Here is a 23,188-nt window from a genome sequence, read left to right on the forward strand (position 1 = left end):
CTAATGTCAGCTCTAAGGGCAACCAGCATATCCTCCAAACTCTTAAGGTGCTCCTCTAAACGACATATTTGATCATGAGCCTCAAGTGTGGTTGAAGTGGAAGAATTGTCATTCTTAGTCATGGTCTGCAAAAAGGAAATCTTGCAATGGGATTAAGTGTTAGAATAATGAATTAAAGGCACAATAGTAACATGTTTGTCAGATAGGATAGACAAAACATATATGACATAAATCCATGCAAGTGATAGGATGTGAAGTATGCCAAGCAATATAAGAATGAAATGCATCCAATGTGGAATATCACAGGCATTGGGTATAGATATGATATCATGAAGTGAATACAAGATGAATGAAGCGTATATGTAGGATCTGTGAAATTCGATCGATCAGAAAAAGAAGTGAGATCGATCTCACTACTTCGATCGATCGAAGGTAAGTGAGATCGATCTCACTACTTCGATCGATTGAATACATGAGTTTGATCGATCTCTCAAGATCGATCGGAGATACTAGTTCAATCGATCGAACTGTGTGACGATAAAAATCCAAAGGTCACAGATCTGTGACCTTGGAAGCATGGGGCCCACACGAACGTGTTCGTGGGCCCATCAACACAACAAATTAACAAATCCCCATCACTGATCAAAGCCCAAACTCCCAAAATGAGATCAAAATCCGAAAATATGCAAAGTATATATACACGAAGCAACACATATATATATATATATGGAAATACAGTGCTTCGAGGCTTCGAAAATGGTGGATTCGATCATCTAAGCATCCTAAATCAAATATATAGAACATGTATGCATCAAATCAAATCAAGCTTCAAAGTAGATCTCGGTTCTTACCTCAACCGAAGAGAAAATTAGAGATAAAGAGGGAGAGATGAAATCGAGATGAGAGAGAGTGATTCGGGAAGCTTGATGACACCGGAGGGCTTGCCGAAGAAGGGGAAGATAATGATGCACAGTGACAGCGACGAGAGGGTCTAGGGTTTGAGAGAGGGTGAGATCGATCTAAATGATTGATCTTGAGAACCCTCGATTCTATTTTTTAAAAACATTCTTGACAGAGTTTGATCAATCGAACTCAACTGTGATCGATCGAACTTTGATGAACTCTCTTCAAAGGGTTTTTTTTTTTTTTTTGAATAAACACTTAATAATTAAAAATTAATTAAGATATTTTAGGATTTCTAAAAATGTAATAAAATAAAATAAAGTAAAATGAAATAAAATAAAATAAAAATGAAAATTTTTTTGGATTTTTAAAAATTTGAAAAGTCAAAATAAAGTTAAAATAATGAAATGAAGATTGAGATCGATCGAAATAAGAGTTCAATCGATCAGACAGAGAGCAAATATATGCAGGTTTTTGGTTCAAAAATTTGGCTAAGTGTTGAAACATGAGATCGATCGAACTGGGAAGTTGGATCGATCGAAGAATTTTTAGATCGATCTTGGAATGTTTCGAACGATCAGACAAAGAGCTGAAATATGCTGGTTGATGCAGGCTCAAAATTTTTCTAAGTGTTGAGTCATGAGATCGATCGAACTTGGAAGTTGGATTGATCGAAGGTCTCTTGATCGATCTTGGAGTTGGTTCGAACGATGGGACAGAGAGGTGATTTGGATGCAGGTTTCTGTAGTTCGAAAATTTTTCTAAGTGATGGATGCAGAGAAGAGTTCTATCGATCGAACTCAAGTTTGAGATCAATTGAACTATGCAGAATGCTCATTAATGACATGAAAGCTTATGCAATCCTCACCAAAGTTCCTTGAAATGCATCTGAACCAAAAACAAGTATCTAGACTTCGCAATAAATGAAATGAAAGATAGAAATGGGGGAGGAATAGGGTTTTGACACCCTACAAATGCTTTTGCTAGTCTTTAACGTCTCTAGCAAGACATTGGGCTCTTTTAGCCCAGATAAAACATCTTATAATGCATCCCCTCCTTATTGGGTGATAGATGCTTTGAACTGCACCCAACAAATGGTTCTTTGAAGAACTTATTGGATTAAGCTCAAAAGAAGTCTTTAGTCCCTTGTCTATGCAATTACAACCTTTGGGCTTCCATGCCCTTTCAAAGCAAGAGTTTGAAACAAGACTTTTAGAATGCAAGGTTGAAGATGATCCTTTGGAAGTTTTGGTTTTACACAAAAGCTCATTTCCTTGGCATTGAAGATCATGACATTCATCTACAACATTGACTTCTCCTTCATATTTGTTAAATGAATTAGGTGTAGGATTAAAGATATTCAACTTCACCTTCATGTGGCCAAATGAGATCTTCATTATCTCGAAAGGACGGCCAAGGATAACGGGAATTTAGCTCTTAGGATTGGGAAACGGTTCCGTGTCTATGACAACGAAATCAACCGGGAAGAATAATTTGTCAATCTTTATCAAAACATCCTCAATTATACTCTTAGGCTTCTTAAAGGATCGGTCGGCAAGTTGCAAAACTACCGACATCGGTTTCAATTCACCTAAGCCCAATTTGACATAAACCGAATATGGAAGAAGGTTAACACTTGCTCCTAAGTCAAGAAGCACCCGATTAATGATATGATCACCAATAATGCATGATGTAGTGGGTGAACCAGGGTCCTTAAACTTTGGAAGAGTGTTATGTTGCAAAATTGAGCTTACTTGCTTGGTCAAAACCACTTTTCTTGGTGCTTGGCTCTTGTTCCTCCGCTTTTGGGTGCACAAGTCTTTCAAGAATTTGGCATGAGCCGGAATTTGCTTGATTACATCCAATAGTGGAAGATTAACTTTCACTTGCCTAAACATTTCCATGATTTCATTGGTTTTTGCCTTTTGCTTGTCTTTTGAAATGGATCCTTTTCAGGCATCCGGAAATGGAACCTTTGGTTCAAACACTTTTCAAAATTTTCTTTTGAACTCTCTTCAACACAAGAAGTTTTCAAATCATTTTTCAATAAAATCTTTTCAACATCATTTTTCAAAACTTCTTTTTCAAACACATCTTTTAAAACTTTCTCATTTACAAGATCATGTATATGCAATGAAGGAGGAATGGGATGTGAAACGGGACGGGTGACAACTTGAGGTTGCACCGGTTCATTCTCTTCATTAGACATTCCAACTTGATTGTCCACAATCCTACCACTCCGCAAGGTAGTCACCGCATTAACATGTTCAATGGTGTGGCCTTCTGATGAGGAATGGGTTTCCACAACACATTGTTGCTTAGGTGGGGCATTTATAGGCATCTTTCCCTTCTCTCTTGCATTGAGAGTGCTTACTATTTGCCCTACTTGGGTTTCTAGCTTTGCAATAGATTGAAAGTGAGAATGAAGCAATTGAGTGTTAGCCTCTAAAGTGCCAAAAGCATTCAAAACTTTCTCTTCAAAGGCGGGACTTCTAGTATTACCTTGGGAATAAGATTGGTTGGGAAAATAAGAATTAGCAAATTGATTCCCTTGTGATTGATTGGGTCTACAACCATAGGATCCTTGGTTTTGAAGTGGAGGTGGAATGTATTTCCCTTGAAAACCGCCTTAGGAAGGGTTTAAGCCCTCTCCTTGGTTTTTCCAAAAGAAATTCAGATGATTCCTCCAACTTGGATTATAATGAGTACCATAAGGATTGTTCCCTTGGTTCACAAAAGCCGCATTGACTTGTTCAGTAGGTTCGCTTTGCATTTGTCCGTGAGGACAATGAGAAGTAGAATGAAGAACACTAGAACAAGTCATACATGTTTCATTTGATGCACGATGAGAATAGTTGGGGAAGGAAGATACTTGGTTCGCCGAGTTTTGGTTAATCAAAAATTGATCAAACCTTTGAAATAAAGACTTCATTTCGGCGGCTATTTCATTTGAATGGTCGACTTAATGTAAGCCAACACTCTTCCTACCTTGTGAATTTCTACCATTCTTGGATGATAATGTTTTATGCAAAGAATTTTCACTCATGCTTTCATAGAGACGCCACACGTCATCCTCATGCCTATCAATGTATGAGCCACCTATGGAAGCATCAACCATGCCCTTATAGTTGTCTGATAAGCTCTCAAAGAAGTATTGAACTAATTACCATTTGGGCATGTCATGATGTGGACACTTCTTAAACAATTCATTGAAGCGTTCCCATGCCTCATGAAACATTTTTCCATCCCTATGCGAAAATTCTCGAATTGAGGTCCTCATGGCATTGGTCTTAGAAACCGGATAATACTTCTTCAAGAACTCTTGTTGCATATCTGCCCAAGAAGTAATTGAAAAAGGCCTAAGATTGCTAAACCAATACTTTGCCTTGTCTTTTAAGGTGAATGGAAAAAGTTTAAGTCTTAAAACCTCTTCCGGCATGTCCGTATATTTTACGGTGGAACATACTTCAAGAAACTCATCCAAATGCTTGTAAGGTTCTTCACTTGGAAGTCCATGATAGTTAGGAAGCATTTGAATGGTTTGTGGCTTAATTTCATAATGATGTGCTTTAAATGGAGGCAATTGGATGCATGTTGGTGCATTATACTCATTAGGCACATAATGGTCTCTTAAAGCAAGAGGTGGATTAGCTACTTGAGGTGCAACATGAACACCTTGGTTTTGAATTCCTTGATTGTTGATGGGAGGTTGTGGAGCATACATTGGCATTGGCATTCCATATGGAACTTAGCCTTGTTGTTGTGGTGGTTGGTGAATGAATGGCCTAGGCATGCCTAATGGTACTTGTATGTTCTCATTATGCACATTGGGATGAAGGATACCTTGTTGGTCTATGTGACCAATGTCCTCAACATGATTGTCATTATGGTCATCCATTGAAAGATTGACTCTATTTGAACTTCCTCTTCCCCTAGGATTTCTAACGATAGATTCAAGATGCAAATCAAGAGGGACAAGAGTTGGTCTCAATGAACGACGCCCATACATGCACAATACAAAACACAACAAACACAAAGAATGACAAACACTATGCCTTCACAACAATGCAATTAGACTTCTTCCACAAACATTTAATTCATACTCCCATACTTTAACAACAATGATGCAAGACAATTAAAAATAAGCCTCCACGCGGGCCAACGATTTAACTAAGGGATTGAGTAAAGAAAATTTCACAAAGGTCCTTTAGCACTTCAACTCCAAATTTTAAAGCTTGGCTTAGCAATTTTTGAATTTTTAGCTTTTTGCTTTCTTTGCTTGCTTGAATTGAATGCTCAATGGCTCCTTTGTTTGCTTCCTCTCCAACAATACACCTAGTCAAGTAATCAACACAATAAGTAATCAAAAAGAAAAATAAAAATAAAAATAAAGTAAAGGCACGATCAAAAGAGTACTAATCCTAATCAATTCCACAAATTCGACGTTGCCAAATCTAATCAACAAATTCCCGGCAACGGCGCCAAAAACTATGATGCTTACCCCTAGGTGTGCACAAAATAATGCACAACACTTTGAGTTTGGAAATTAGTGTCAAGTGGGCATCATACTTAAATTTATAAACTGCTTAACACCTATACTATGTAGTATGAGTGAGAAGGGGTCGTCCCAAGGGATTATGGGGATTGAGCAATGTCGTAGAATCACAATTAAGGCTAGTAGGTCGAGTGATCAAACAATTGGTTGGTTGGTTGATTAAAGAGCAACTAAATTAAACTAAGTGATAGCAAATGAATGCAATTAAGAGTAAGTAAGAAAGAGAGATCTTGGGGTTTAGAGATCACCACCAAGCAATGCATTTCTATATCATTGACAAGTGATTAATGAGGGCAAATGGTGTGCTGCAATATTGGTGTGCGTGTATTTGGTTGATTCAACAAGCAAGGATGACTAGTTAAGCATGTATTGTCTAAACATTATGTGAAAGGCATAATATATCTAATCAATGAAGCATATATTGTCTAAACAACATGTAAAAGGTACAATAAATCAAAACAAGTCATTAATCCTTTCATTAAGCTCACAATCCAAATACAACACAAGGATAGAGACATATGCTACTTGCATTAAAAAGCTTGAATCATTAAACAACAAGCATAGATTGTCCTCCCATTTAACACTACACTACAGCTACACTACATCTACACTACTAGCATGAAAATAAACTAAGGAAGAGGCACAATCCATCAAGAGATAAGCATGAACCATCAAGAGAATCACAAAAGTATTCCTTTAAGCACTATGTTTTGACAATCTCCAAATCTATAGCATCAATACACATAGATATGCATCAATAACACAAAATCTAGAAACAAGCACATGAACACCAATTCTAGCATACATAGACATATGGATAGAATGAAATGATCAATTGGAAGCATTAAACCACATAAATCATCGAATAAACAAGATCTATATATATCAAAGTGTCAAAACATCAATTACAACACTAATCCCCCAATAATACACAAGATTAAGATATAGAAATCATATTTGGTGCTAACTTTAGCCCCAAGAGGATGTCTATATGGTGATGATGCTCTAACCCTCAAGGGCTAATTCCATGGTTGAAATCTGTTCCTTGTTGATGAAGAACTCCAATGGTGTCTCTAGCCTCCTCTTCCTCTAAACTTCCTCTCCAAAAGATGATATGAAAATAATGTTGGCCCCCTTTTGTAAAAGCAATCCTTATCCTTATATAGGTAGGTCAAAATGACACCCAAAATGAGCTGGGCTCATACACACAATATTCCCTAATGATTGGATAAAGGACAACTTTCAATGAGTTAGAAATTTAACTTTTTCGCACTAGAGGAAGTTCGATCGATCGAACCTTGAACTTGAATCGATCGAAAGTAAGTGAGATCGATCAAACTTAGGCTAGATCGATCCAACTGGTTGAACTTTTTGGAAAAAGACAAATCCGGGATATTTATGGGAGATATTTATGGGAAAAGGACAAAAGTGGTTAATGGGTGGTACAGTTGTGGATATGATTAATCATTTAAATAAGGACAAAAGTGTTCGATCGATCGAAGGATGGTGTTGGATCGATCGAACTTTTGGAACTTTATGCTTTTGGGTCAAGGCTTAGATCTATCTTGAAGTGCTGAGATTGATCATTGTTCGATCGATCGAACCTTGAACTTGGATCGATCGAACTTTGTTGCTTGCCACATTTGGCTTCATTGGTTTCCTTCTTTCTCCACTTTGCTCATTTCTTTGTTTAATCCCAGAATTGCTTCAATTAAGCTCTTATTTGGCTGAGTTAGCTTATTTTTGGAATAAGTGCCTGAAAATGGAAATAATATGAAATCAATCTAAAATGGTAAAGTAAGATAGATAAAGGTACTAGAACTCCTAAGCTTAAGGGGTTTAAATACGCACTTTTCAGTGCTCATCAGCAGAGTACCCAAGGGTAATAAAAATAGTACCCAAGGGCACAGTATCTAAGGGTACCAAAAATAGTACCCGGGGGCAGAGTACCCAAGGTTACCAAAAATAGTATCCAAGGGCAGAGTACCCAAGGGTACCAAAAATAGAACCCAAGGGCAGAGTACCCAAAGGTACCAAAAATAGTACCCAAGGGCAGAGTACCTAAGGATACCAGAAATAGTACCCAGGGGCAGAGTACCCAAGGGTACCAAAAATAGTACCCAGGGGCAGAATACCCAAGGATACTAAAAATAGTACCCAGGGGCAGAGTACCCAAAGGTACTAAAAATAGTACCCAATGGGAAGATTACCCAAGGGTACCAAAAGTAGTACCCAAGGGCCTAGTACCCAAGGAACCATTACCCAAAGGAAGAGTACCCAGGGGAAAAAATAATAATAATCATAAATAAATAAATAAATAAGAAAAAAAAAATAATAAAAAAGTTATTGTTCACATGAACAGTACCCGCTGGCACTGTTCCCGAGGGAACAGTGCCAAGGGCAAAAAAACTAAATAAAATAAAATTAAAATTTTACTATTCATATGAAAGATAGGGCAGTGGGTATTACATTCCCAAAGCTAGACGAGTAAGCTTGGGAATGGGGGGCAATTAATAGGGAAAAATAACCTACCTTGACTAGTCGCCAGACTTTTTCGACATATTCCGTTATCAGAGATAAAGATTTCCATCGGATAAGAATGATGGCATTTCTTATCCAGGATAATGAATGACGACGTGGTTCAACAGGGTGAGGATAACCTTGGTACAATTTGAGAAAGTCAAAGGAGTAAATCATACCCCTGACAAATCTGGCAACAAACGATCTCTTTTGATCTCGCACAAGCGGATCTCCCGTGGAACCAATTTGGTTCCAATCAACTGCCATAAATAGGGCACCAAGCTATTAAAGAAGGTATGAAAAAAAACCCCTAGATAGAATATACATAATTATTATGTGATACGATTACAAGTACTAACTTGATCGTCGGAGGGTCCTCGGCTGGCACCCCACTGGTGCCATTCGAGATGACGTCCTTTTATTTTGCAGGTAAACGCCGTCGTTCCGAGTCGCGAGGATTTTTGCATCAATAATATATATATAGAATGTATAGTATATGTCGCACAAAAAAAACTGAAAAGACTAATAAAACAATGCATGAGCAAAAAATAATAAGAAGGAGAGAAAGACAAATGATTAGGTTTTTTTATTTTTGTATACATTAAATATAGCAATATATATAATAAAACAATACATTATCAAAACATAAGATTAATAATAAAACAGTGCATGAGCAAAAAATAAAACAATGAAGGTACCTTGAAAATTGATGTGATTACATGAAAGCAAAAAAAGACTTTTATATAGAGAGAGAATATAGATTTAATTAATATCCAAAATGGACTCTTTTTCTCCCTCGCCATGAATCCCTTCCTGCTGCAATCATGTTAGGTTTTGAATTCCTTCCTACTGGGACTGTTCTTATAATTTATTATATTTTACGTATTAATTAAATTTAAATTGACTTCATTTTTAAGAATGGGAGTCATTCAATAACAGCAAATCAATGGAGTCGTTATTTGACATTAATAGTGGATTTATTCTGTTCTTTTTTAATTATAATTGCTCAATTAATTTCACTTGTTGAAGTTTATATAATCTCAAATTAGTAATTAATTTTAGATAAGATCAAAGATGTGTTAATGATTAAGTTTAACAAATCAAATTGTGTGTATCTTTATCAATATATGTTTTTAATCTCTACTCAAATTATGACTAACATCTTTGGGCCACTTCCAGCCTCATTTTATTATTTAGTTAAAATATGGTGGCTTGTTGGTTTGGAAACTTTTTTTCTGCCTTATTGTGTTGTCCATACTTGAATTAATCTAGGAATACGTTACTTCACCAAACACAAGATGAAAAGGGACTTGTTTCTTGAATTCTATAGCAATAATAGATTAGCTTACTCAATCTATTTTGCCAATTTATGTATATTTAAATAATAATTCAAAACATTATACACCTTTCAGTGTCTTTAATGGAATTTGAATGGCTTGGTCCTGTTCCTTATTTTTATCTTTTTGTGCTAACATAGTGTGATTTGAATTAATTTGAATTTTATTAGGTAATTTTGAGTTTTATAGAATTTATATCAATTAATAAATAAATATTGAAACTCTTTGCACAAAGGCCGAGAAAGTAGTATTACACTTGATCTTAGCCAAAAGACTAAGAAAGGTTAGCCAAAAGGCCGACCCAAAAAAATTTAGTATTACACTTAATCTTAGCCAAAAAGCCGAGAAGGTGTGATTATTATTTCTTTAACTCTATAGTTTTATAAGAGGCTTTCATATAATCCTTTTTACTTAAAACCAATGTGGGACTTTGTAATTTGAATTAAACTCTTTTTATATTTTGTTAATTTGAATTAATTTTAATTTTATTAGGTAATTTTGAGTTTTAATTTGAATTAAATACTGAAATGTTGGGACTGTTATTATAATTTATTATATTTTAGTCTTAAAAGTTTAAAGCTTGTTTGAAGTTTGAAAAATGCAAAGTGTTTGATTAATTTCCCACCATCCGCTTCCAAAGCCACTTCCTTTCCGTTATACTTCAATTTCATCCACTAACATCTTTTCTCTCTTTTGAGATTCTCCATCTCAACTACTTTGCAAATATAAATAATATTGATTCCTTAATACCCATGAAAACATGCATGGAAAAAAATAAGAACTAAGAGCTCAAGCTTCTCTCACCACCTCGATAAGCTTGTTGTTACTATATATTTTCAGTGTTGACTCATAAGCCCTGCAAAAGGGGACATTGCCTTCTCTCTCATGCTCATTGCCACCTCCCCTTGTTTCACTTGCACAAAAGGTATGAGAAGCAGAGATACAAATTGAGGCCCTGATGAGAGAGTGATCCAATGAATATTTAGGCTTATGTTTATATATATAGTACTCAAGATGAGGACTTATTTATTTGCTCTTTTTCATGTGTTTTTTTAATGAGAGTTGATGAGGAGTTGAATTTTATTACGTAATTTTGAGTTTTATAGAATTTATATCAATTATTAAACAAATAAATAATAAAACTCTTTGCACAAAGGCCAAGAAAGTAGTACTACACTTGATCTTAGCCAAAAGACCAAGAAAGATTAGCCAAAAGGCCGACCCAAAAAAATTTAGTACTACACTTGATCTTAGCTAAAAGGCTCAGAAGGTGTGATTATTATTTCTTTAGCTCTATAGTTTTATAAGAGGCTTTCATGTAATCCTTTTTACTTAAAACCAATATGGGACTTTGTAATTTGAATTAAACTATTTTTATATTTTGTTAATTTTGAGTTTTAATTTGAATTAAATACTGAAATGCTGGGACTGTTATTATAATTTATTATATTTTAGTCTTAATAAAGTTTAAAGCTTGTTTGAAGTTCGAAAAATGCTAAGTGTTTGATTAATTTCCCACCATCCATTTCCAATGCCACTTCCTTTCCGTTATACTTCAATTTCATCCACTAACATCTTTTCTCTCTTTTGAGATTCTCCATCTCAACTACTCTGCAAATATAAATAATATTGATTCCTTAATACCCATGAAAACATGCATGGAAAAAAATAAGAACTAAGATCTCAAGCTTCTCCCACCACTTCGATAAGCTTGTTGTTACTATATATTTTTAGTGTTGACTCATGGCCCTACAAAAGGGGACATTGCCTTCTCTCTCATGCTCACTTGATCTTAGCCAAAAGACCAAGAAAGGTTAGCCAAAAGGCCGACCTAAAAAAAGTTAGTACTACACTTGATCTTAGCCAAAAGGCCGAGAAGGTGTGATTATTATTTCTTTAGCTCTATAGCTTTATAAGAGACTTTCATGTAATCTTTTTTACTTAAAATCAATGTGGGACTTTGTAATATGAATTAAACTCTTTTTATATTTTGTTAATTTGAATTAATTTTAATTTTTCAGATTTTGTTAATTTGAATTAATTTTAATTTTATTAGGTAATCTTGAGTTTTATAGAATTTATATCAATTAATAAATAAATACTGAAATATTAAAATACTAAAACACTGAAACACTTTGTATATTTAATAATAGTATAGATTTGTTTAGAATCTGACTAAGGTTAGGAATTGGAGTATATGTGTGTGTGTGTATTAGTACATGAGAAGGGTTTCATGTTAGAAAAGAGAAGAGATGAATAGAGGGTATAGCCGAGAAAGGGAGAGAGAGAGAAAGAGAGAATGAAGGAGAAAGAAAGAAGAGAAAGGAGGTCGGACCAAGACAGACGGAGGCGGCAACGTGGGAGGCTGCCAAAGTTAAGGAGGACAACCGGAAAGCTTATTCACCTACCAATTGTTTTCGTAATGAAATCCCAGACAAGTTTTTTTTCCTACTTCCTCTTTGGATCAATAAATCTTACACCTTGGGTATTGAAATCATGTAGATGATTTACATGTTAATCACTTAGGCATGGGATTAATATCATGGAATGCACGGTTGTGTATTAATATGTATATATTTATACATATATGTGGATGAAGAGCATGATTTAATTTAATTCATTTTTTGTGATTCTACTTGTGATTTATGCATATATGGATGTATATTTATGTTGGGAAATGACTTAGAATTAATTTGGGACCGTTAGTACAGGATTCAGAGGCAAAACTACATATTTACATACTTAAAATAGACCTGCTGAACTGGTTCTGCGAACCAGTGCTCGAGCACTGTGGTTAGTGCTTGAGCATTGACTGTTTTAGGAACCAGTGCTCAAGCACTAGTCTGTACTCGAGTACAGTAAAGGGGTGCTGGAGCACTGGGGATCGGATTTTCCCAAAATTGCTCCGAATGGCCCCGAATTGATTTTTTTAGGTTCTAATTCCTTGGGAACAGTGCTATAAGATTTAAATACATAAAATTATATTATACTCTTATGATTCAATATTTGATAATAAAGGTATTAATCATGGTTGTAATTGTGGTATTTAAGTTAAGCATGAGTTAATCAACTACTAAGTACGTTGCTTTATGATATTTATCATCCTTATACATGCGGTATTACGGATGGAAATCATAGTAGGCTGTTTTATTTAATATATTCATGCTTATATTATGCATGTGTTGCATATTGTATGATTTATTTGTATTTAATTATAATGATTGTATATGGTTAAATTAAAGGCATGAACAAGTTGCCAAAGGCATAAACATATTACATTATAATTGTATGAACCAAATACATACATCGAATGCATGGAGGATTTGTTATTTTATAGTATGGACAAAAACATACTTCTGGAGGTATGGACGAGTTGCCAAAGGCATAAACAAATTGTCATTTCAATAGTATGGACAAAACATACTTATGGTGGCATGGAGAAGTCCAAATCATAAAAAAATTGCTATGTAAATTGTATAAATGAAAGCATACACTTGATGATATCTAGAATTGTGAATTGAAGAAATACACTTCTAGATCTGAATAATTTATTGTCGATGGCTAATTAGCTATTTTAACTAATTTATGGATTAGAGAAGATAAATTCTAAAAGAGGATGGTTTCTCTTATGTTAGTTATGAATAGATTTTATGTTTATATTATTATTCATAGTTTGGGATCATAGAGATATTATGTACTCTTATCAGTTATATAGTGTCATGTATCATTCTATATTAAGGGTTAAAATTTTAATAGAATGGTTCTTGGTTAGAGATGTTCTATTTATCAGATTTTAGAGGCTTAGTATAGGGAACTTGCTCATTGGTTTAACCCACTATTTTTACATTTTTTAGGTTCTTAGAAGTTTCAAATCTTAAGGTTAAGGATCCGCAACTTGGGGACTTAATTATTATGTACTCTATTGTTTTCTACAAAGTAAGACATTATTTTATTATTAGACTTTAGTATTATTTCTTTATGGATTATCGAATATTAGATTTTGGTTTAGGGATCCTTGACTTACAAGATTCCCAAGTTATATTTTTGGAGGATATATTTTATCTTGAATTTTAACTAGAAGTTATTATTTATGGGATTATTTCTTCAGTGTTTTATTTATTTATTTTTTGTTATTCATTTTGTAATCCATGCTTTTTTATTATTAATTGTTTGATATCCGCTGGTCTTTAAGTGTGGACTTGATCAACCCATGACTTGGAAATTATGGGGTATCACATATTCTGATATATATATATATATATATATATGGGCAGAATAGTCATTCCAACATGAGAGAGCTCAATTTGAATACAATGAGGAAGGTACATTGTATCACAGATCATACTTATAAACCATCACACACTTTTCAGGTGCATTGTGTATTGTAGAGTCTGTTACTATCAGGGGTATTTCAATCTTTTCATGTATATGTGTTATCACTATTCATATATATTGGATGCTACATTACTATTCCAAGCTCAAGGAAATTCATTTGCATGGTATTCACAAGATGCTATATACAATTCTTATGTATGTGACATAATGCTATTCAATTCTTATGTATGCGATATATATCTTCTTGAAGGGCATTTTGGTCCTTTCTGTGTATATGGTGCACATAACTGACATGTGCAATGTAGTCCTAGTGAGAGAAAGTTTTTGGAAACAATCACATTTCTTTGGCACCCAGTTTTTCAATTCTACAGCTGGTGTGAGTGTGTGTGTGTACAAAATGTGTGTGCACTAGTGGACGAAACAAGTAAGTTGGCAAGGGTAAAAGTGTCCTTTCACACATGGAATGTTAGAATATTCCCTCTCTAATGATTAGTAGAATGTGCCTCAATTCTATCTACTTTTAGGGTTGCATTAGCTGAATAGTATTAGTATAAATATACTGTTATAGCAAAATTGTGAATGTGCCTCTTTGTCTAGGTTATAGAGCCCTAATTGAGCCACATTGTTTATGACACTCAAGACAGTCAAGAACATGAACAATTTCTGAGTTATAATCCATTGAGTGAGCTAAAATTCATCTAAGAGATATGAATTGTGAGTGTATACAATTGAAGACAATGAACAAGACCTTTTGAAGTGATTTTCTGGTGCAAGATGCTGCTGTAGAAGCTCATTCTGATGTAAGGCATCCACATGGTTTCTGGAGGCTGAAAGGATCTAAGTAGTATATGTCGATATCTTATTGTGAACTTCTTAAACAATATCTTAGCAAGTTTATTTTGATGATTTGAGACTATACAAGTTGAGTTTTCAAAAAAGAAATGGTCATTTGGTCTTTTATACCTTGACAGTTAGGGTTTTATGCAAAACCAAGTCTGTATTTGTGTTGATATTGACATACATTGCTATATTCATCATGTGTAGCATCAGAGCAAGTGTATTTTGTTGAAATAAGGCTGTGGGAACCAAGGTTGTGTCTGTATTGAAATTACCTTGCATGCATTGACATCTCAGATCACAGATTTTGCACAAACTTGTTAAGTACTTTGTATTAGTGCATACTTTGAGTTGTGATTTCATTCTGATATTTTGTAATAGCCATTGTATAATGTTTATACATCTTTTATCATGTTTGTGAGAAGTTGTGAGAGCTCATTTAGTCTAAGCAGGGGTGCTTAGGAAAAGGGGAGTGGATGTGTGCAGAGTGTGAGACACCTGAGTGTTTATCAACTACAACACAACTAATGGATTTTACATTAGGTGAGTACCCAAGAACCAAGGTTTTTGACCCCTATTGAGGGGGGTTTTCCTTATAAAATCTTGGTGTCATCGTAGTTGCGAACCTTTATCATTATTTGTGACAGATCAGGCACCCTAATAATATCTCTGTGTGTGTGTTCATCAAGCTATGGTGTTATAATTATTTGATAAAAGTGCTCAAGTGTTTAAAAAGAGGAAGAACCAACTCACCCCCTCCCCCTCTTGGTTCATCAGTTTATGGGTTGGTAGAGTATGAAAAAATTGTTAATAGACAGCTCGTAGTCTGATACATAGCGAAAAGCCGTGTAGAACGTGAAAAGGCATGTACAATTTGTTAATACTCTACTGTTGTAATATCTCTACGAATCAGAGTGAATTTTTTTACGAATCATAATAAAATTTCTTCTCATCCGTGGATGTAGGCCACTTTTGGTTGAATCACGTTATATCTTGTTTTTATGTGTGATTGATTTGTTGGCTTTACAGTACAGCTACCCCAACATATATATATCTATACTATTATTAAATGTGCAAAGAGTTTCAGTAATTTAGTATTTCAGTATTTATTTGTTTATTAATATAAAAAAAAAAAGAGTATTTTTAAACAAAAAATTATCTAAAAATTATTTAAAGAGTTTAATTCAAATTACAAATTACCGAATAAAATTCATTTTTCTTTTCTAACATTGGCTTTAAGTAAAAAGGATTGCATGAAAGCCTCTTATAAAACTATAGACCTAAAGAAATAATAATAACACATTTTTCGGCCTTTTGGCTAAGATCAAGGGTAGTACTAATTTTTTTTGGGTCAGCCTTCTAGCAAACCTCTCTCGATCTTTTGACTACGATCAAGTGTAGTACTACTTTCTCAGCCTTTTGACTTTCAGTATTTATTTATTCATATAAAAAAAAAAAAAAGTTTTATAACCAAAAAATATTTAAAAAAAAAAAGAAAAGAGTTTTTATAAACAAAAAATTACGTAAAAATTATTTAAAGAGTTTAATTCAAATTACAAATTACCTAATAAAATTTATAAAAATTAATTTAAAGAGTTTAATTCAAATTACAAATTACTTAATAAAATTCATTTTTCTTGTCCCACATTGGTTTTATGTAAAAAAAGATTACATAGAAACCTCTTATAAAACTATAGACTTAAAGATATGATATTCACACCTTTCTCGGCCTTTTAGTATTTCACTATTTATTTATTAATATAAAAATGTGATTTTATAAACAAAAAATTACCTAAAAATTATTTAAAGAGTTTAATTCAAATTACAAATTACCTAATAAAATTTATAAAAATTAATTTAAAGGGTTTAATTCAAATTACAAATTACCTAATAAAATTCATTTTTCTTGTCCCACATTGATTTTAAGTAAAAATTATTACATGGAAGCCTTTTATAAAACTATAGACCTAAAGAAATAATAATCACACCTTTCTTGGCCTTTCAGTATTTTACTATTTATTTATTAATATAAAAAAAGATTTTTATAAACAAAAAATTACGTAAAAATTATTTAAAGAGTTTAATTCAAATTACAAATTACCTAATAAAATTTATAAAAATTAATTTGAAAATTTTAATTGAAATTACAAATTACCTAATAAAATTCGTTTTTCTTGTCCCACATTGGTTTTAAGTAAAAAGAATTTTATGGAAGACTCTTCTAAAACTATAGAATTAAAGATATAATAATCACACATTTCTCAGCCTTTTAATATTTCACTATTTATTTATTAATATAAAAGAAAAGATTTTTTATAAACAAAATATTACCTAAAAATTATTTAAAGTGTTTAATTCAAATTACAAATTACCTAATAAAATTTATAAAAATTAATTTAAAGAGTTTAAGTCAAATTACAAATTACCTAATAAAATTAATTTTTCTTGTCCCTAAAGAAATAATAATCACACATTTCTCAGCCTTTTGGCTAAAATCAAGTGTAGTACTAAATTTTTTTGGGTCGGCCTTTTAGTTAACCTTTCTTGGTCTTTTGGTTAAGATCAAGTGTAGTACTACTTTAAAGAGTTTAATTCAAATTACAAATTACCTAATAAAATTCATTTTTCTTGTCCCACATTAGTTTTAAGTAAAAAGGATTACATGAAGGCCTCTTATAAAACTATAAACCTAAATAAATAATAATCACACCTTTCTCGGCTGCTAAGATCAAGTGTAATACTAATTTTTTTTTGATCGGCCTTTTGGCTAACCTTTATTGGTCTTGTGGCTAAGATCAAGTGTAGTACTACTTTCTCGACCTTTTGGATTTTAGTATTTATTTATTAATATAAAAAAAAAGAGTTTTTATAAACAAAAAAAAATATCTAAAAATTATTTAAAAAGTTTAATTCAAATTACAAATTACAAATTACCTAATAAAATTTATTTCTCTTGTCCCACATTGATTTTAAGTAAAAAGGATTACATGGAAGCCTCTAATAAAATTATAGACTTAAAGAAATAATAATCACACCTTTCTCAACCTTTTGGCTAAGATCAAGTGTAATACTAAATTTTTTTGGGTCGGCCTTTTGGCTAACCTTTCTTGGTCTTTTGGCTAAGATCAAGTGTAGTACTACTTTCTTGGCCTTTTGGTTTTTAGTATTTATTTATTAATATAAAAAAGGGTCTTTATAAACAAAAAATTACCTAAAAATTATTTTAAAAGGTTTAATTCAAATTACAAATTACTTAATAAAATTTATAAAATTTAATTTAAAGAGTTTAATTTAAATTACAAATTATCTAGTAAAATTCATTTTTCTTATCCCACATTGGTTTTAAATAAAAAGAATTACGTGCAAACCTCTCATAAAACTATTAAGCTAAATAAAGAATAATCACACCTTTCTCGACCTTTTGGCTAATGGCTAAGATCAAGTGTAGCACTAAATTTTCTCGGCCTTTTCGCTAACCTTACTTTCTCGGCCTTTTGAATGTGCAAAGAGTTTCAATCTTTCAGTATTTATTTATTAATATAAAAAAAAGAGTTTTTATAAACAAAAAATTATCTAAAAATTATTTTAAAAGTTTAATTCAAATTACAAATTACTTAATAAAATTCATTTTTCTTATCCTACATTGGTATTAAGTAAAAAGGATTACATAGAAATCTCTTATAAAACTATAGACCTAGGGATGACAACGGGGGCGGGTTTGGGCGGGTGTACCCTCCGCCGCCCCCGCAACCATTTAAAAATCTCGCCCCCGTCCCTGCCCAAAATCGTAAATTAAAATAGGGGAATTTTCTACCCCATCCTCGTAACCGTTTAACCTTTTTACCCCCGCGGGTACCCGCCCCGCCCTATTTAAGATCATAATTTATTTATTGTTGAAATTGATTTGCTCTTTTTTTTTTCCCTCATCTTCAATTTTTCACCATTGCAACTTTCCTTTTAATCAAATTTATTTGTTACTTTAATATTGTTATATGGGGTACTTAATATATAGTGGTAAATATATATATTAATGAAATAAGGGTACTTATGTAATTTGCCTATCTAAATAGGGCGGAGCGGGGCGGGGCAACCTCCCCTCACCCCCACACCAAACCCACGCGGGTTTTTATTACATCAAACCATCCCCGTCCAAATAAGCAAAACGGTCCCCAAAAATCGCCAAAAATGGGGTGGGGCGGGGCGGGGTAGGTAACCACGGGGGCTAGTCAAATTGTCATCCCTATATAGACCTAAAGAAATAATAATCACACCTTTCTCGACCTTTTAGTTAACCTTTCTCGCCCTTTTGGCTAAGATCAACTGTAATACTAAATTTTTTTGGGTCAGCCTTTTGGCTAACCTTTCTCGGTCTATCAAGTATATTATTACTTTCTCGGCCTTTTAGCTCACTTTTTCAAATTATAGAAAGTCTAAAAATTATTACCTAATAAAATTCAAATAAAATATAAAAATTATTACCTAATAAAATTCAAATAAAATATTTATTAAAACTCTAACATGAAATACATTTCAAAAATAGAAAATCCAAAAATCAATACCTAATAAAATTCAAACAAAATATTTATTAAAACTCTAACACGAAATATATTTCAAATTATAGAATTCTAAAATAAAAAATAAAAATAAATAAAAAATTCTATAAAAGTCTAAAAATTATTACCTAATAAAATTCAAATTACCTTTTTTATCTATTTGTTGTTTCTAAAAAAATATGTACTCTCTCTATATATAAGACTTTTTTTGCCTTACTACACAAAATATATTTCAAATTATAGAAACTCTAAAAATTATTACATAATAAAATTTAAATAAAATATTTATTAAAACTCTATCATGAAATATATTTCAAATTATAGAAACTCTAAAAATTATTACCTAATAAAATTCAAATAAAATATAAAAATTATTACCTAATAAAATTCAAATAAAATATTTATTAAAACTCTAACACTTATTTCAAATTATTAAAACTCTAAAAATTATTACCTAATAAAATTTAAATAAAATATTTATTAAAACTCTAACACCAAATACATTTCAATTTATATATTTCAAATTATGAAAACTCTAAAAATTATTACCTAATAAAATTCAAATAAAATATTTATTAAAACTCTAATACAAAATATATTTCAAATTATAGAAACTCTAAAAAAGAGTTTCTATAAAACTCTAAATATTATTACTTAATAAAATTTAAGTTACTTATTTTATCTATTTGTGTTTCTAAAAAATTCTATACTCTCTTTATATATAAGTCTTTTTTTGCCTTCCTGTAATCACATCAGTTTTATATGTTTTTTTCCAACGTACATATAAGTCCGAGATTAGGCACTATTTTATCCCCTAGATTATGCATTATTTTATTATTTTTATTATTTTTTATTTGTCTCATACCCAGATCATGAATTATTTTATTAATTTTTATTTGTCTCATACCCAGATCATGCATTATTTTATTATTTTTTTGAGTTATGAATTCTTTTATATATCCATGGCTTATGCCTTCCAAATATGATGTTCTTTGTAAAATAACCCTCAGCATTTTAACCCCTGAAGAAACTGAGAAGAAACTAACTATTTAACTACCGAATTCAGAATGGTGGAACTGAAGTTGTTGAATTAAAGTTTTTTAAAAACACCTCAATTGAAGTTAAGGAGCTTGAAGTAGTAAGCTTAGAAATAATAAAATTTAATTCTGTGGACTTCAAGGAGCTGAACAAGTACATTAATGCAAAAGAAAATATGGGCTAGTTTTCGTTTAATTCTCAACTCTTCATATATATGTTCTCTCTTGTACATATATAAAAATAAATTAATTAATTAAAATTAACATTAATATTTTATTTTTTGTTTTATTTTTAATCTTGCTAGATGCTTTGGGAATTGTTATTGAGGTATCTCCATCATTGAATATATGTAAGAAGAACAATAAAGGTACAACCAAAAAGCGAGAAGTTATTAGGTACATCATTACTATATTACATATACAATCATAATTATACAAATATAATATAATGACTAAAGTAATTAATCTTTATTATAGTTCATGACAAATACTTTGACGTTATGGGAGGATCTTGCTGAGAATGAAGGAAACCTTATCAAAGAGCTAATACAGGAATGAAGGAAACTTTATCAAAGAGCTAATACAGGAAAGACCTATCATCACAGTTACACATGTGTCAATCAACACCTACAAAAGTAAATTATCATACAAATTGATATTATTTACATTATCTATTATTAAGTAAATCTATAATAACAAACTTTTACAAATAACAATGTATATTCCAGGTCTGTCTCTTCAAATACAAAAAGGATCTACATTGCAAATTAATAGGATATTGAAAGTGTTAAAGCACTAAGATATTGATTCGTTATTTATTGTAACTTCTTTTACACAATATATACACTATTTGTATTACACTATTTGAAGAAAAAGAACATGTTTTTTTTTTATTTATTTAATTATTTTACAAGATAATTTATATGTGGACAGGTCCAAAGAGAACATAAATAACAAAGATATAACAAGTTTGATTTCTAGTATAAAAGATCAAAAATTCAAAGGACATTGTAAATTTTCCTATTATGTCTTGAAGTTTGACTTTTCAGTATATTTCTTAAATTTCCTTAATTGTGTACCACATTTTTATATTCAATTTATATATTGAGAAGTTATATTTTGTTGCACAACCTACACAAAACAAATTACTCTTTCGAAGCAACAATTAAAAATGTCATCAATGATTGCGAACCGTGGTATAACGCGTATGAGAAATGCAACAAGAAAATTAAAGATGAAAAAGATAGAGTATACGCTCCTCGATGGAACACAACAGACCCAAAATGCTTTCAAAAGTATTATTATATCTTAAAATCTTATTATTGTATTTATTTTAATGGTTTAATAATATTACAAATACATAATTCTTTGTTTTTACTCATGTGCAGATTCATAATGATAATTAAAGTGAGAAGTATGAAACATATTGGAACACTTACAACTCTAATAGTGTTCAATGATTGCCAAACATTAATAAATTGTTCATTAGATGATTTATTACAATTACAAATTGAGGTAATTTTTCACCCTTATTCATAAAATTTTAATTAAATTAAAATATATATATTTACTTGAATTTCTCAATAACTTTAAATTCTCAATATCTCTAAATTATATTTGTTCTTTTTGTAAGACATAGATGAATTCAGCAACAAAGTGACAAGTAAGAAAATCTTTTCTTTTTCTGGTGAAGATAGACAATACTCAACAACAAGTTGTGAAAACTTATTTTGCGGTGGAATAATTAAAAAAATTGACACTTGACAATGATTCATTTCATGAAAAATGAGATATGCAAAAAAGATAAATATTGAGAAATAAATAATTTAGGAATACTTTTATTTTTAAACAGTTATAGGTTTGGATTTTTTAATATATTTTGTTTCTTTTGAGGTGACAATTATTACAATCTAAAAATTGTTGGTACCATTTCGGATTTTATAATATATAGAATTTTTATGTAGTATCTATTTATGAATATTTTGTAAATTATAGAATTTTATTTTCATATATTTTTAAATGTTTATAGTTTTCATTCATAAATTAATGGAAAACCTTATTTTGTTTCTTTTGGGGCGACAATTATTACTCTCTAAGGCATTCCGGCCTGAAACTGTTTTGCCTATTTTTTTTATAAAACTATAAACAATTAAAAAATATATGAAAATATAAATTATATAAGTTAGAAAACATTCAATTTATAAGTTAGAAAACATTCATCACGTGTGTATATATATATATAGAACAAAAAAATAAGAATAAAAAAAACCAAATTTGGAAAGATATTTTTAACATTATATTGTTTGTTTGTTCTTGCATCTTGAGATTTCAGTGCCTCTGGAAGAAATTGATCATCAAACAAAGAATGTGAACAGCATAGAGCAGAGATTACTATTTCAATTCAGAACCAAAAGGTATATTTCTAAAAAAGAAGGCATAGGCAGTTCAAAAAGAGTATTCTAAACACACAGAACCTGAATATTATAGACCTTTTTATGTGAAATTCTTAATCGCAGACAACTCCAAAATTTCAGCTTCAACCATTATGGTGTCATTCACTAAAAAGCCCTTTGATAAGTGATTGAGATTGCTGAGCAACATCAAGTTCCGTAAACCCCAACTCTTAGACGAGGCACGAAACCTGCAAGCAACTGCAAATATAATTTCAAATGAAAGCTTTTAGTTTTGCAAAATAAATAAAATACAAAAATTTTGTGAAAATGAAAGATTTAATCTTCATTTTTTTGTTTTTAAAATAAGTTTCATTCATGCCAATTTGTCAAGTGTAGCTTGAAAAAAAATATGCTTTCCCCTTCACGTTCATAGTGTTTACTATTGACTTGGTCCTTTACCCTCAGCCTGAATTTTGCATACAAATTCCAATTTAGAGGAAGATTTGCACAATCAGCAACTGCAAGATGAAGAGATGGGCTTTGGCCATCTGACTGTCCATCTCCTCTGGCATAGAGCTCTAGCTTCCTGAACTCATTACAAAAAAGCAACAAATATATTTATATATATATACACACACACATGCCGAATCTCAGTTGAAAAGACCATTAATTCAAAGAAAACATATTAGAGCTCTTACCAATTCCATTCTTTGATTTT

General features: G+C 31.5%; 1 pseudogene; it reads left to right on the forward strand.

Annotated features, from left to right (window-relative positions):
- The first annotated feature begins 4,079 nt into the window (after positions 1-4,079).
- Positions 4,080-4,178, forward strand: LOC132302012 (small nucleolar RNA R71; annotated as a pseudogene).
- Positions 4,179-23,188: the final 19,010 nt, after the last annotated feature.

The sequence above is a fragment of the Cornus florida genome, unplaced genomic scaffold (assembly GCF_030987335.1).
Source record: "Cornus florida cultivar Cherokee Brave unplaced genomic scaffold, ASM3098733v1 CherokeeBrave_3.0.0_Hap2_Chr03, whole genome shotgun sequence".
In the NCBI taxonomy this organism is placed as follows: Eukaryota; Viridiplantae; Streptophyta; class Magnoliopsida; order Cornales; family Cornaceae; genus Cornus; species Cornus florida.